The following is a 17,487-nucleotide window of genomic DNA, read 5'->3' on the forward strand; positions in this document are numbered from 1 at the left end:
GACCAAATATTTTATTTTGTGATTCTCAAGATTTCAAAATGGCTTTCAATCCTTTTGCTGTTATTTTAAAAGAAAACAAACTTACTGGTCCAAATTATATTGATTGGAAATGAAACTTGGATATTGTCTTAACTACTGAAGAATACAAGTTCGTACTTCTTGAGGTCTATCCTAGCATGCCTGATAAGGATTCTAGTGAAGAGGAGATAGAGAGACATAGGAAATGGGTCAAGGCAGATGAGATAACGCGGTGTTATATTTTGGCTTCTATGTCAAATGTGCTGCAACATCAGCATTATGCCCTACCCACTGCCTATGACATGATGCTCAATCTCAAGGAACTCTTTGGACACCAGAATCGAGCCGCCAGGCAAGAGAACAATAAAGGTGTATCTTATTCATTAGTTGTTGAAACATATTTAGCGGTGCTATCTACCGGTACCTGGTGTGTAGATAGGGGAGCTACTGATCATGTCTGTAATTCATTGCAGGGGTTCCAGGAAACCTGATGACTATATGAAGGGGAAATCACCGTCTACATGGGCAATGTTACGAGAGTGGCGACTGTTGTAGTGGGAGATGTTTATTTATCTTTTGATAGGAATAAAAATTTAATTCTGAGAAATTGTCTTTATGTACCATATTTTAGAAAGAACTTGGTTTCAGTTTCTAAATTATTTATGAATGGATATTCTATTTCTTTTGTTGACAAATTGGTTGTTAAGAAAAATAGGGTGGTTATCTGTTCTGGTGCGTTGGTTGGCAATTTGTATACTCTTAATCCAATAACTCCCATGATGCAACAAATGGAAATTAATAACACATCTTCTAATTATAATAAGAGAAAGCAACCTTCGGAAATGAACCAAACATATCTTTGGCATCTAAGGTTGGGGCATATTAACTTGAGTAGGATTCAAAGGTTAATAACTGATAGACCTTTGGGTTCATTGGTAGTGGAAAACTTTCCGACCTGCGAGTCTTGCTTAGAAGGAAAAATGACCAAGAGTCATTTTGAGGCAAAGGGGTATAGAGCCAAAGAAGTATTGGAATTAGTTCATTTTTATTTGCGTGGACCTATGACTATCAAGGCAAGAGGTGGTTTCGAATATTTTGTCTCTTTTATAGACGACTATTCGAGATATGGGTACATTTACTTGATGCGTCGCAAGTCTGAGTGCTTTGATAAGTTCAAAGAGTACAAGGCTAATGTAGAGAAATGTCATGGTAAAAGTATCAAGACACTACGGTCTGATCATGGTGGATAGTACCTCTTAGGAGAGTTTAAGAGTTACTTATCAGAGGTCGAGATTCAATCCTAATTGTCTGCACCTGGTACACTCCAACAGAATGGTGTGGCGGAACGAAGGAATAGGACTCTTATAGAAATAGTTAGATCAATAATGAGTTATTCAGAATTACCAAATTCATTTTGGGGATATGCTCTAGAAACGACGGTGTACATTCTGAACTTGGTACCTTCTAAGTCAGTACCCTCTACTCCCACAAAATTATGGAATGGGTGTAAGCCTAGTTTGAAACACATTCGGATTTGGGGTAGTCAAACACATGTGCTGAAGGGAGACGCTGATAAGTTGGAATCACATACAGAAGTTTGCTTGTTCGTGTGATATTCTAGAGGAACGAAAGGTGGTTTGTTTTATAGTCCTAAAGATCAAAAGGTCATTATTAGCACCAAAGCCTGATTTTTAGAAGAGGACTATGTAATGAACCACAAGTCCATGAGTAAAATTGTTCTTGAGGAAATAAGACAAGACACTTCTACTTTAGTACCAATGGTACAAGATGAGATACCACAAGTAACTATAACACGTGTCACAAATGATGCACAATTACAGGTAGTGCTTTGTCATAGTGGAAAGGTTGTTAAACAACCTGATAGATTCATGTTTTTGGGAGAGTCTTCGGACTTGATCCCTGGTGAACATGAAGTTGATCCTTAGACATATGATGAAGCACTCCAAGATAAAGATGCAGCATCTTGGCAAAGTGCAATGAACTCTGAAATAGAATCTATGCATTCTAATCAAGTCTGGGAGCTTGTAGAACAACCAAATGTTATAAAAGCCATTGGATGTAAATAGATCTACAAAAGGAAAAGAGGAATAGACAGGAAGGTGGAAACCTTCAAAGCGAGACTTGTTGCGAAGAAGTATACTCAGAAAGAGGGAATCAATTATGAGGAAACTTTTTCACCGGTAGCCATGCTTAAGTCTATCAAGATTCTTTTATCTATTGCTGCTCATATGGATTATGAGGTTTGGCAAATGGATGTCCAGACAACTTTCCTTAACGGAAGTCTTGAAATAACATCTATATGAAGCAACCAGAGGGATTCATTGCGAAGGGCAAAGAACATCTTGTATGCAAGCTCAATCGGTCCATTTATGGACTGAAGCAAGCTTCGAGATCTTGGAACATCCGATTTGATGAAGTGATCCAGTCTTATGGATTCATTCAGTGTTCGATTGAGTATTGTATATACAAGAAAAGTGACAGAAACGTAGTGGTATTTCTTATACTATACGTAGATGACATTTTGCTCATTGGTAACAATGTCAAAGTATTGTCAGACGTAAGGGTATGAATGTCCAAGAAGTTTGATATGAAGGACTTGGGCGAATGTGGACATATTCTTGGGATCAAAGTAATAAGGGATCACAAGAAAAGGATGTTGTGCTTATCCCAAGCTTCATACATCGATACTATCCTAGCTCTTTTTAGCATACAAAACTCTAAGAAAAGTTTTCTACCTTTTCATCATGGAGTACCTTTATCTAAAGAGATGTGTCCTAAGACATTAAAGGAGATAGAGGAGATGAACGCAATTCCTTATGCTTCGGCTGTAGGAAGCCTAATGTATGCGATGCTATGCATGAGATCGGATATCTGTTTTATCATAGGGATGGTTAGCATATATCAAAGTAACCCAGGACAGGAACATTGGACTGCCGTAAAGCATATATTAAAATACCTAAAAAGGTCTAGAGATTATATGCTGGTTTACCAGGCAGATGATTTGCTCCCTGTGGATTTCACGGATTCGGACTTCCAATCAGATAGGGACAGTAGTAAATCAACCTTGGGGTATGAGTTTACTTTGCGAGGTGGAGCCATAGCATGGAGGAGTGTTAAGCAGAAATGCGTTTTAGACTCCACCATGGAAGCTGAGTATGTGACAGCCTCTAAGGTAGCCAAAGAAGTTGTATGGCTCAGAAACTTCTTGATGGACTTAGATGTGATTCCTGGTTTGCCCAAAGTTATCACAATTTATAGTGATAACAGTGGTACAGTAGCAAACTTGAAGGAACCACGAGCCCATAAGGCAAGTAAACACATTGAGCGCAAGTACCACCTGATACGAGACATCATAAAATGATGAGAGGTTGTTGTCGCCAAGATTACATCAACAGATAACCTGGCAGATCCTTTCACTAAGGCCCTTCCGGTGAGAGCTTTTGATAGGCATGTTGAGGGGATGAGAATCAGATGTATGGAAGCATAGTATTTTAGTATAAGTGGGAGATTGTTGGGATGTATACTATAAGTCTAACTTTTGTATGAACATCTATTTTGAAATATTTTGAAATGAGAATCACTTTGGTCATATGTCTGCATTTTATATTTATATATATGTCAATGTAGTTGTCCATTTAATTTATACTGTAGATAACATGGTGTGTGATGCCACACAGAAAATCATGTTATCAGTTTCTTATAAATTATAAATAGTAGCTCACAACCAAGATAGATTGGGACAAACCATTGGAACGGTTGTAGTGTAATTTGGTATTAGTTTGTCTTGACTATAAAATTATACTAGTATACTATGTGTGTATTGAGTAAGACCGTTTGAGGTTGTTCGATTTGTATTGACTATATAAAAGAACAAAACCTCTATTGTTATGGATGTGCGTTCTCTTAATCCCAATATAATAACAAGCACATATACTTAGTATTTATTTCTTTAACTTATCAATGGGTGTGATTTATTTGTTAAATCAATAGGGCCGATAAGTTGGGAGATAGAATTATTTATTTATATGGTGTGTTGTTGATTATAGAAGGAATCAGTGTCCTAATTATTTAGGTTGATGATGTCCCTTTGAGGAGCTCATGAGGATTATCATGTAAACCCTGCAGGTGGACTTAGTCTGGAATGATAATAAAGTTGAGTGGCACTACTCTTGGAATCATATGTTAATTAATTGGGTTGTCGGTAACTCAATTAATTAACGGACATACGATATCTTAAACACGGGGAGATTAACACACTCATGATAAGAAGGAGCCCATATTGTAATATGAGATTGGTGAGGTAGTTCAATAATAACCCTTTAGTGGTATGGGTTATTATTGATGGACTTGGCTTGGGTGTTCGGGCCCATTAGGAGGCGTAAACCAATTCCTCCTCTAGGTCCCTATTGTAGCCTCTATATAAAGCCTCGCATCCACCCATCCATAACTTGGTTTGATTTAACTTAACTTGGTTTGGTTTAACTTGGTTTTGGTTTAGATTTTTTCTAAACAAAATTCTATTATTTTTTCTTTCCTTGTAACTGACGGCAAGCTTATAAAAAGGAGTAGGTGGTAGCCCCTAAAACCTAATTTTCTAATTCTCCCTCACCTCTTCTTCTCCTTGTGGTCGACAACCCCTTCCCCCTTGGCTAGGGCTAGCCACATCTCCACCTAGGGTCGGCCACATCTCTTCCTTGTGGCCCGCACCCCTCCTCCTCCATAACAAGGGTCGGCGCCCCCTTTCCTCTCTTGCTAAGGGTCGGCGCCCCTCTCTTTCTTGGTGGGAGGCGGCTAGGAGAAGAAGAAGAAGAGGAGAAGGAAGAAAATTAGAAGGTGCCCCATCCTAAAGCCTCCTTTTGTAGTCGGCGGTTTGGAAACTGAGAAGAGAAGGAGGGTGGTGTTATCTTGGTAGATCATCACCCACACGACGTCTAAGAAAAGGAGAGGAATATGACAGAAGATCAAGAGGTCTTTAGCTACAAATAAAAGTTGCAACTAGTTCTTTAATTCCGCTGCGTTACTAGTTAGTTTTCTTTGTATCATTTTTTTGGAACACCAACACAAGAGGTCAGCGATCTTGTACTTCGATCAAGGTGTGCTTTGATCATTCAAGAACTTTCTTGATTGATCGAATACATGTCTAATCGAACATGCGGGTCTCTAGGAATAGTTTTGTACTTGTACAATTTTTGTACAGGAAAATTTAAATAGAACAAAATTCTAGCGCCTTCAGAGAAAACGTAGAAAGTTCGATTAAAGGAATACCTTCTGTCATAGGGCCCCTAGTCATAGAATCGCTAGATTTCTCAAATCACTTTATAATATTAATTTAGGAAAACTCCTCAAACAATAATTAGTTTCCCTTGTAGAGAATTGATTTTCGTTTCAAGAAAATGTCAGAGAAAGTAAGGATCCCCTCTGTCACAGGGTTCCCTAGTCATACAATCTAAAACACCTCCTCTACATGATGCCTAAAACTCTACATCTAAATGTATTGACTTCACACATATTTCGTCAAGTACATATAAGGTACAACACACAAGAACAAGTCATAAAACCTATCATTAAATAAGGAAAAGACCAAATACATAGTTCATACATCAACATCACAAGATAATTACTTCATACATCCTAAATTTGGAGATCTAATCCATTGTGAATTATTTACAACCAAGAGATGAGAAAATAACAATCTACAACTCAGTAAATGAGATCAAGAGAAGAGAAAGCTTATCATTGCATCTCCGGTCTTCTTGCTTACAATCCATACTTTATAGGTGGACGAATCCGACGGATCAGCGAAGATAGAGGCTCGAGGGTTCCCCCAAGAGGGGAGAACCCTTCTTGAAGGAGAGGGGTGAAACTCCTAACCAAAGATGAGTGAAAATGAGAGAAAATCCTCTTTTATAGCAAGGGCATGACCCCCTCATTTTCTCTGCCACACAGCCATGCCAAAGGGCATGGTCATGGCATGTGGTGTTGATACGAACCCCACCAACAAATGTGATGGAAGCTGAGACAATGATGGATAAACCCCCAACAACTAGCAGATAAGGGTGTGAGCCTTGACCCGTAACCAAGAACCGGCATGAACCAAGTCTATGAAGGAAAAGGAAACACGATGCCAAGGGTGGTAAGTTTCGATGGGTTGAACGCCACAAGAGTAAACTCGACAAGTTCAGAAGTCCTTTCAAGAACTATGAGAGCACACAAATCTCATCAAAACTAAGTTACTTCATATGAAGATATCCCTCCCTTATATAATGGGAGTGAACAAGGAAGAGTACAAAATGCATGCATGCATAATTAGAGTCCCAATGTCTCATGCATCATGAAAGCTATCTAGGGACCCAAAACAAAATAAATGCATGCACAATTAGAGTCCCAATGTCGTATGCCTCATGTAAGCAATCTAAAATAGTTAAGTCTTCATGCATGAATGAGTTACTATGCTTATTAGTGTTCTTCCATTAAGCGCGACTAAGTCATGGATGGATATACCCGATTATGTGGATTAGACCATGACTAGCAGTTGGGATTGTCTTGGTCTCTCCTTGCTCATAATCTACCCAATATTCTTTGATTAACTCATTTAGTGCTTCATTGAAACGTTTTGCCTGAAGTCTTGTAATTAGGCTTTCCAGAAGTGACTAATGATCTTTTGTATCTTTAGCCCTTAGGGATACATCATTCTCCCCTTCTTAAAAAGGATTTGTCCTCAAATTATCACCTGCATCAAACGAGAAAAAATCAACAACATTAAAAGTAGAATGTACACCATACTCACCTGGTTGTTCAAGTTTGTAGGCATTATCATGCTCCAACACTTGAAATGGGCCATCCCCTCGAGGTAGAAGTTTAGAACGACGTTTGTTGGGAAATTGCTCCTTTCGGAGGTGCCCCATTCTCTCGGTTCAAACACAATTTTCTTGTGCCCCTTGTTAGATTGTTGCATGTATTGTTGGGTTCTTTTCTCAATATTTAGTTATGCTTATTCATGAATCTTCTTTACGAATTCTGCCTTCTGCTTATGATCTAAGTTTGTATGCTCACTTACAGCTAAAGGAATCAAATCTAATGGTGACAAGAGATTGAAACCATAAACAATTTCAAATGGAGAAAATTGAGTCACAGAATGTATGCTCCTATTGTAAGCAAATTCAACATGAGATAGATAATCTTCCCATATTCTCAAATTCTTGTTAATGATCGTACGGAGTAAAAAAAATAAAGTTTGATTGACCACTTCAGTTTACCCATCAGTTAGAAGGTGACAAGTAGTGAGAACAATAATTGAATTCCTAATTTCCCCATAAAGTTTTCCAAAAATAACTCAAAAATTTTGCATCCCAATCAGAGACAATGGTCCTAGGCATGCCATGCAACCTAATAACATCTTTAAAGAACAATTCTATGTGATGCATCATCGATTTTATGACATGGAATGAAATGCACCATTATGGAAAACCCATCTACCACAACAAAAATTGAATATCTCCCCCTCTTGGTCCAGGATAATCCTAAAATAAAGTCCGTTGAAAGATTAGCCCAAGGTTACTAGGTATAGGCAAAGGAGTATACAAGCCATGGGATTTCAATTTAGATTTAGTTTGTTTGCAAGTGATGCACTTCTCACAAATTCTCTCCACGCCACGTTTCATATGAGGCCAAAAGAAATGATCCTACAAAACCCCTAAAGTCTTAGTAACACCAAAATGACCCATCAAGCCAACCACCATGGGCTTCCCTAGTAAACAATTCACGTAACGAATACAAAGGCACACACAATCTATTTTCAAGAAATAAAAACCCATCATGCCTATAGAACTTACCAAATGCAACCTTGTCGTATGCTTTGAACACATCAAAAAAATCAACATCGTTATATATAAATCATTGATATATTCAAATCCAAGTAATTTCGTATCTAAGTGGAAAGTAAAGCATACCTTTGAGATAATGCATCAGCAACTACATTCTCTTTTCCATGCTTATATCTGATCACTAAGGAAAAGTCTCAATGAATTCCACCTATTTAGCATGGCATCGATTCAACTTATTTTGGCTCCGCAAATGCTTTAGAGATTAATGATTTGTGTGAATTGTGAATTCTTTCGACCATAGGTAATTATGTCATGTCTCCAATGCCCTCACTAATGTGTACATCTCCTTGTCGTATATGGGATAGTTGAGAGTGGCTCCACTCAACTTCTCACTCAAGTAAGTAATGAGTCTCATCTCCTGCATAAGCACAATACCGATACCAACACCAGAAGCATCACATTCGATTTCAAAGGTTTTAGAAAAATCTGGTAGAATTAGTAAAGGAGCAGAAGTTAGCTTTTCTTTCAAAGTGTTGAATGCCTTCTCTTTCTCCTCTCCCCACTTGAATGACTCATTTTTCTTGATGATTTTAGTAAGAGGAGCTACAATATTGCTAAAATCATGAACAAACCGTCTATAGAAGTTGGCCAAAGCATGGAAACTCCTCACTTGGCTAATTTTTGTCAGTGTTGGCCACTCTTGGATTGCTTTTACCTTGTCTTCATCCATCTCAATGCCTTTAGCACTAACAAGAAAATCAAGAAACACAACTTTCTCCATACAAAAGGAGCATTTATTGAGGTTAGCAAAAAGCTTCTCTTTTTTTAACATACTCAAAACTGACCTTATATGTGTCACATACTTTTCTAATTTTCTGTTATAAATCAAAATATCATCAAAATACACAACTACAAATCTACCTAAGAAAGCATGTAAAACATGGTTCATCAAATGCATAAAAGTGATAGGAGCATTAATTAAACCAAAAGGCATTACTACTAACCATTCATATAAGTCATGCTTAGTTTTAAAACTAGTTTTCCATTCATCACCTTCCTTCATCCTAATCTGATGATACCCACTCCTAAGATCAATTTTTGTGAACACACAAGAGCTATGAAATTCATCAAGTATATCATCAATCCTAGGAATTGGATGGTGATACTTTATCGTTATGTTGTTGATGACTTGACAATCCACACACATCCTCTATGTTCCATCCTTTTTGGAAACTAGTGGCACAAGCATGGAGCAAGGGCTCATGCGTTCTCGAACATACCCCTTCTCTAGTAATTCATTAACTTGCCTCTGAAGTTCCTTTGCTTCCTCCGGATTGCTTCTATAAGTAGGTCGATTTGGAATGGATGCACCAGGTAAGAAGTTAATTTGGTGCTTAATTCCTCTAATCGGAGGTAAACCATATGGAAACTCTTCAAGAAAGACCACCTTGAATTCCTATAAGAGAGAAACAATAACACTAGGCAAAGAATCGTTAAGGTCATTAGTGCTCAAGAGTGCCTCCTTATAATTGCTTCTATAGGCTCATGCTTTCAAATCTAATGGCTGATTTAGAAACAAAGCTCATTTGATCTAACTTCTTTTTTTTTTTGCATAAAAGCTATTTTTTTCTCTCTCCTTTTTTTTCCTTTCCCATTCCTTTTGGCTCTTTCCTCTCATCTTCTTTTCACCCGTCTTTTTTTCCTCAATTTCTTTTCTCTCAATTTTTTTATCAATTTCTTTTCCCTCAATTTTTTTCCTCAATTTCTATTCCTCTCTTCTTTTCATTTGCCTTTTGTAATCTCAACTGGTCCTCCATAACTTGTCTTGGAGTCAATGATACAAGAATAATAGGTTTTGATCAAATTGCCAAGGTCTCCCCAATAACAGATGGCATGCATGCATGGGAACCACATCATACAACATCTCATCTTCATATTTGCCAATGGAAATTGCTACCAAGACTTACTTTGTTACCTTGATTTCACCACAATTTTTTATCCATTGGAGTCAATAAGGACGCGAATGTTTCCGAGTTGGTAGTGACAATTTCTCCACCAAATCAGTACTTGCCATATTGGTACAACTCCCCCCATCAATAATAACACTGCAAACCTTGTTATTGGCAAAGCAACGAGTATGAAACAAGTTCTCCCTTTGATTACCTTCTTTCTCCTTAGCTTATAGATTGAGAACTCGTCAGACCACCAATAAGTCTCCAACAACAGCATGTTGCTCATCATCACTATCCTCCTTTTGTGGCACTTTTTCAACCATTTCATCCTCATCTTCTCACTCAAGTTCACCTTGGGCTTTTATTACCACCACCCTTTTGTTCACACATTGACTGGCTATATGACCATGTCGTTGACATTTAGAACACTTGATATCATGAGTTTTGGAAGAAATGTACTCGCGATTACCTTGAGTAATAGATGTTGTGGGTTTGGGCTTCTTGAAGGTTCAAATTTTGGCTTATTTTACAGTTGTTCCTCCTTTCTTGGAGTTGCCCACCATGTGCCATTAGTGGTCATTGGTTGTCCCTTCTTCGCCAATCCTCTCCTCTTGGGTTATTCTTCCACTTTTAGAGCTTGGTGGACTATGTCTGACAACTCTACATAATGCTGCAATTCAAAAATATCAGCAATTTCTAGGGTTAAACCATGTAAAAACTTGGACATAGTGGCTTCCCGATTTCATTGATATTAACTCGCATCATGGACAACTCCATCTCCTTGAAATATTCATCCATACTTTTAGAGTCTTGAGATAACCTTTAAAGTTGCTGATATAAGCTTCTATAATAATGACTAGGTACAAACCTCCTTCTCATCAGCACTTTCATCTCCTCCCAACAGGTTGCTCTCTATTCCTTCTTCGAGTCATCACCACTTGATTCTACCAAACAATAGCATAATCAATGAATTCAATGGTAGCTAACTTCACCTTTTTAAGCTCTAAAAAATTATGACAGTCAAACATCATTTCCATCTTAGTTTTCAATTCAAAGTAAGCTTCTAACTCATTTCTCCCTTGGAAGGTTGGAATCATCTAGGCCCGTTTATATCTCCTCGATATCCAATCCTACCCCGGTTGTTGTTTTGCTTATAAAAGAGTACACCAGTTCTTCCTTCTTCGACATCAACCCCATGAGCATGTCTTCATTGTGGTATAGTAGAAAGGTCTTGATGATGTCTTCTTGGTGTCCCATCCTCCACTCGATCCAACCTCTCATGGATAGATTCTAATTTAGCCCTCATCATCCGCTGCATCTCCCCCATCAATGCTTGCAACTGCAGAATCAGAAGTAGCCTAGCCCCCTCATTTGCTCCATCCTCCCGGTTGTTGTGCATGTCTACAAAAATAAAAGAAAACCTCACAAGCACTTAACTCACGTTTGGGTGGTGGGCTCTCAATTGATGTTATCTCTTAGTTCTTAATCAAACTCTAGAACAAATCAGAATATCACGTAACAATTCAAAATATACCACCAAAGCTTATGATTACAGAATTTTAAGAGTAAATTGAAAAAGTAGAAGTTTCAGAGTAAGGGAAGCAACAAAATGAATTATTGAAGATAATCACTTCGATTTGCACAAGAAACTTCTTTTTTTTGGCTAAGTTTTCTTTCTTTTCTTTTTTTTGCTGACTTTATTTTTTAAGAATAACAAGTAAAGATAGATTTAGTATTTTCCTTTGAAATCAGATGATATGAACCCCACCAATAAATGTGATGGAACCTGAGATAATGATGGATGGAACCCGAAGAACTATAAGACAAGAGTATGAGTCTTGACCCGTAACCAAGAACCGGCATGAACCAAGACTATGAAGGAAAAGAAAACACCACATGAGGGGTGATAAGTTTTGATGGGTTGAACGCTACGAGAGTAACTCGATAATTTCAGAAGTCTTTTAAAGAACTAAGAGAGCACACAAATCTCACCAAAACTAAGTTACTTCATACGAAGATGTCCCTCCCTTATATAACGGGAGTGAACAAGGAAGAGTACAAAATGCATGCAGTCATAATTAGAGTCCCAATGTCTCATGCCTTATGAAAGCTATCTAGGAATGTAAAATAAAATAAATACATGCACAATTAGAGTCCCAATGTCTCATGCCTCATGTAAGCAATCTAAAATACTTAAGTCTTCATGTATGAACGAGTTACCATGCTTATTAGCATTCTTCCGTTAAGCACGACTGAGTCATGGATGGATACACCCAATTATGTGGATTAGGCCATGACTAGCAGTTGGGATTATCTTGGTCTCTGCTTGCTCATAATTTACCCAATGTTCTTTGATTAGCCCATTTAGTGCTTCCTTGAAACTTTTACTTGAAGTCTTGTAATTGGGCCTTTCTGAAGTGACAAATAATCTTTTGTAGCTTTAGCCCTTGGGGATACATTAGGTGCCACAAGGATGAGGGGCATGGTCGTGCGAAACAATATGGCCTACCCCTAGTTCTTCTCTGGCAAGGAGGTACGACTGTGCCTTTTGGCACGGCTAAGTCGTGTGGCTTGATGGAAGTTAGGGGGCATGGCAAAGAGCAGATCTCTGAATAAATAAAGTGGAAGTATGATATAATAATGAAATAGGGTACAATAAACATAGATTATACTCTTGAAATACAAGTAGATGTACAAGAAACAATATCTAAAAACATATATAACATGCACATCATTATAGTTGGGGAAACTCCTATAATATCCTCTATTGATCAAGCGAAGACATAATAATTATGTGAAAGACATGTAATTAATTCATGTTTGAGCCCCAAAAGGAGGTTGGCATCTACTCGGGTGCCCCCGTCTGGATGGTCAGGATGAACGCGTACACTTTCATAATTCTCCTCTAGTCGGGATATTGGCATCTCTTGGACTGCATTGTCTTGAGTTCGATAGATCTTATGTGAGTCAGTCTGAATTATATCAATATAGCATTTCTTCATCACCAACTAATATTAATCAAAAATAGTCCCGGATAACGATGCTAAAGGCGTCTTTATTAATCCACAAGTGCACAATTATCATCAATAATAAAAATATCAATCCCATAGGAAATGTTGATTAAGCACTATTTGATTTCATATGGTGAATTATTTAGACAATCGGAAGGTGGTTTGGTCACAAACGCTTGAGGAGAGAGAAGAGAGAGAAATAGACAAAGAGATTGAATGCAAGTGAACAAAGAGGAAGGTGAGAAGTTGAATTAGTGGGTGATAGATTCTAGGATTTTGATTTCACTATGATGTTATTTAATGTCCCTATGAATTGTTTATCTCCTAAACTCCTTACTTACACTCTTATAGGTATTCTAACCTAAGTTTGACACAATCCTGCAAAGATTGCATCGGAGAGTCTACACCCAGTTCCAACGCCTTTAAGTAAAGAAGTAATCTCAGAAAGTCTGGTTAAAGGGATTCCCAAGGGCCTCCTGATCATACAATCACTAGAGTTATTTAATGTACTTCCTAACAGTAGATTAATGATATTAAGTAGAAGAAGTAACCTAGAAAATTCGATTAAAGGTATATCTTCTGTCATAGGGCCCCTGGTCATACAATCGCTAGATTTCTCAAGTCACTTTATAATATTAATTTGGGAAAACTCCTCAAACAATAATTAGTTTTCCTTGTAGAGAATTGATTCTCATTTCAAGGAATTGTCGTAGAAAGTAACGATACCCTCTGTCACAGGATTGTAATGCTCGCCCTCCCACTGCTTAAGGAGGGACGGGGTTACTTACTTACATACGTGCATATATATAAAAATCATGGTAGCAGAAACAGTTATTTAAATATTTTTCTACACTAATCATCAAGCTTATCATACTGAACATGTAGACTTACTAGTATTCATGCATACACTTAATTAATACCAACTACTTGAAGCATATTTCATGTTATTATAAGCATACTAGCATGAAACATAAAGAACATAAATGCATAACTATCCATACTAGTTAAAATACTATCAAAACATAACAATAACACATGGTTCATAAGCAACTTAGAACATAAAACATATAGTAGTTTTCTTCCACCGTGCCACTGCCACACACACTCTTGCCCTTCCTGCTGCTCCTCTTAGTTTAGCCATTCCTTTCATTTTGTTGCAGTACAAGGAAACATAAAAACTATAAGCCCATAGGCTTAGTAAGTCCCTTTCCTACTCACAAAAACCATGAATCATGCATGAACATAAAGTGGTAAATCATAACATAACATGTGAGCGCATAACATAAAGTCATATCATATCATGTGAGAGCATAAATATAAAGTCAAATCATATCATGTGAGAGCATAAACATAAAGTCATATCATATCATGTGAAAGCATAAAATCATATCATAACATGTGAGAGCATAACATGATCATATAAGCATCATAGACATATTTCAAGAGCATCTTAAAGAAACATAAAGAAAAACATATAACATGAACTTGTAGATGCAAGATGTTCTTTTGAAAACATGTATCATGAAATGAGTATATGCAAGATGTACTTTTGAAAACATATATCATATACATACTTTAACATAATCTCAACATGAGGGCCCGGCTTGTACCACATACATACATGCATGCGCGCATCCTAAATAGATCCAAGGTTGCAAATCTTGAACCTAATAGGAACTAGGCCCGTTTCATAGACCATCGACCTAGGGGCGCTTAGGAGCTCATCCCTTTTACTAGGCCCGTTTCATAGACCATCGACCTAGGGGCGCTTATGGAGCCCACCCTTGGTACAAGTCATGCAAAGTAAAATAGCATATCATGTTTCTTATCATAACATAGCATATCATATTCTTGTCATATCATGCATATCATATTCTTGCCATATCATGAGAGTGTTAGTTAGAGCCCTAGAGCTAATCATTTGATGATTATATGGACTCATGTATATCATATTCTTGTATATTAATAAAGGCATTTGTTTGGTTATTATACTTATTTGTATTAGTGCCAAATAGACTAAGTATAATAGCGTCCTTGAGTAGTAGGTTCATACCTATATCAATCGATTAGTTGAATCGATAGTGAGAAGATATAGGGAACACTACTCTAAATCATTCCTAGTCGAGTATTAACATTCAAGGACAATGTTAATACAATAAGACTAGCATGTAGGTTAGCTCGATGACTTGATCTCACAAGTCATGGATATAGAGATATTAAGCTGACACATGGGTATGCATTAGAGAATGTATACTGAATGACCCGCCATGAGAAAGTATCATGGATCGTTATATGAGTGTCATATACTTTCTCATGTGGCTATTAGTATGACTATTAGTCCTTAGACCTGAAGTCACCATGGATCCCTACATAAGGAGTTATGTACTTTGGTTTCGTCAAACGTCACCCGTAACTGGGTGGACTATAAAGGCGATTACTGGGTATATAACGAATTATGTAGAGGGATGTGAGTGATGTAGATGGGATCTATCCCTCCCATATGACGGGAGTGACATCGGTATTCTTGATAGAGTGAGGCCACTAAGTGTATGGCCATGCCCAAATGAGTCAACATTAGATGTTGAGCTCATTTGATCGAGTGAGTCTACTTGGAGTTCAAGATTTAGATTGATTAGAGGATGACACGGTCTATGCCTCATATTGATCAATCTAGATGTCTAGGATAGAAGGACAATGTCACATATTGTGAGGAGTCACAATTAGTAGTCACAAGGTGATGTTGGATCTCAACATTTCTTGTAACTTGGGTAGCAATGATGTATTGCTAAATACCGCTCATTGCTTATGTTTCTAAAGGAGTTTAGAAACATTGCCAACGTTACAAGAACCTATTGGGTCACACACAAAGAACAAGTGGATGGAGATTGGATTCATATGATGAACCAATTTGATTAGGTTCATATGATGCACCAAAGATTGGATTCAAATTAGACTTATTGAGTTAGACTCAATTAGATTCAATTGTTGAATGAGTCTAATTTAAATTTGATTCATTGAGTCAATTTATATTAATGAATTGAGATTCATTAAATTGAAATTGACTTGAATCAAAGGTTGGATTTAACTCAACAAGGAAGAAATTGGTCAATTTTGACTTGACCAAATGGAAGTTGAAACATCAAGTTTGACTTGATGTATTGCCACATCATAAGGATGACTCATCCTTGTCACATCACCTCCACCTCATGAGGCATGCCACCTCATGGGGGTTACACTCTCCCCTTGGTTTTAATGTGGCCGACCTGAAGGGGTGCTGCCCCTGGCCCCGCAAGGGGATTCGTTCCGAGATTGCGCCCGGAAACCGCTAAACGGAACCGCTTGGAAATTGTACTCGTAAAAATTGTAAAATTATAGGAAAAATTACAGAAAATTATAGAAATATATAATTTCAAATTATATATTATTTTTGTGATATTCATGGCCCAAAGACCCAATTCGATTGGATAATTTATGTTGTAATTCAAAATATGGCCTGCGTGCCATTTTGTGTGTTTGCGTGTGATGTATTTGATACGCGACCTACGAGTCGTGCCTCCCCTTTTATATTTTGGTTGTAAATTAGATTTAGACTTGAATGTAACTCGAGTTTCAAAATGTAATGTAAATTTTGAAACGGTGGAAGGTCCACTCGAGACGGAGTTACGAGGAAGGCGCGAGCAACACAAGGTGGTCAAAAGGAAAGCGCTTGAGAAGCTGTTGACCTTAGGTTGACCATCCGATCTTCTCATTGGCTTGAGAAGATCGTAGTAGGGCCATGACATAATCATAAAATTATTTAATTAATTTCTTTTGTGTGTATGTAATGCATGCTAGTTAATTAAGTAATTAATTAGTGCCTAACGATTAGATTAGATCTAAGTCGTGCACATGATGCACCCTTCGATTAGATTAGATCTATCGAGTATATGATACGCATCATTGTTTAGATTATATCTAAATCGTGACAACTCGTAATGCCTACCATGCCGTGATACCTACCACTACCTCGATCGCATGTTGTTGTTGAATCTGCCAAAGCAGAGCAACACATACTATCTTGGTAGGGTACGGAGGGACAATCTTGGTCCCACCTATCAACGCATGGGTGAGTACAACTCAATTAGATTGAGTAACTAGTTAACTCAATTGGATCGAGTTTAACTATAGGTATTATGCAATGGTTGGTAGATAGGTCAAAATCACGTTTATATTAACTCTTGGGCGTATTAGCCAAAGCTAACTCGAGTTTTAATATAAATGCGGATTTTATCCTATAAACAAGAGTTGCATAGAGATATAATTGGTAATTAGTTACCTACCGATCATACCAAGTCTTGGGCGTATTAGCCAAAGCTAACTCAGGGGTTAGTATGATGTGGATCTTGTCCCACATGAATTATAGAATTCAGTGGGAGCATCATTTAGTTAAAGGCCTAATTAAATGATTAAGAATATGATATTTATTTTCTGCATTTTTCTGTTGTAGATAACCATGACGTCAAATACGAACACTTTCTCCCTGCGATCTGTTCTTGAGAAGGACAAGCTCAACAGAGCAAATTTCCTAGACTGGTACGGGAACTTGAGAATAGTTCTCACCCAAGAACGTAAACTGTACGTTCTGGAGCAGCCCATTCCGGAGGCTCCTCCTGCCACTACCCC

Source organism: Zingiber officinale, chromosome 8A, assembly GCF_018446385.1.
Source record: "Zingiber officinale cultivar Zhangliang chromosome 8A, Zo_v1.1, whole genome shotgun sequence".
NCBI lineage: Eukaryota > Viridiplantae > Streptophyta > Magnoliopsida > Zingiberales > Zingiberaceae > Zingiber > Zingiber officinale.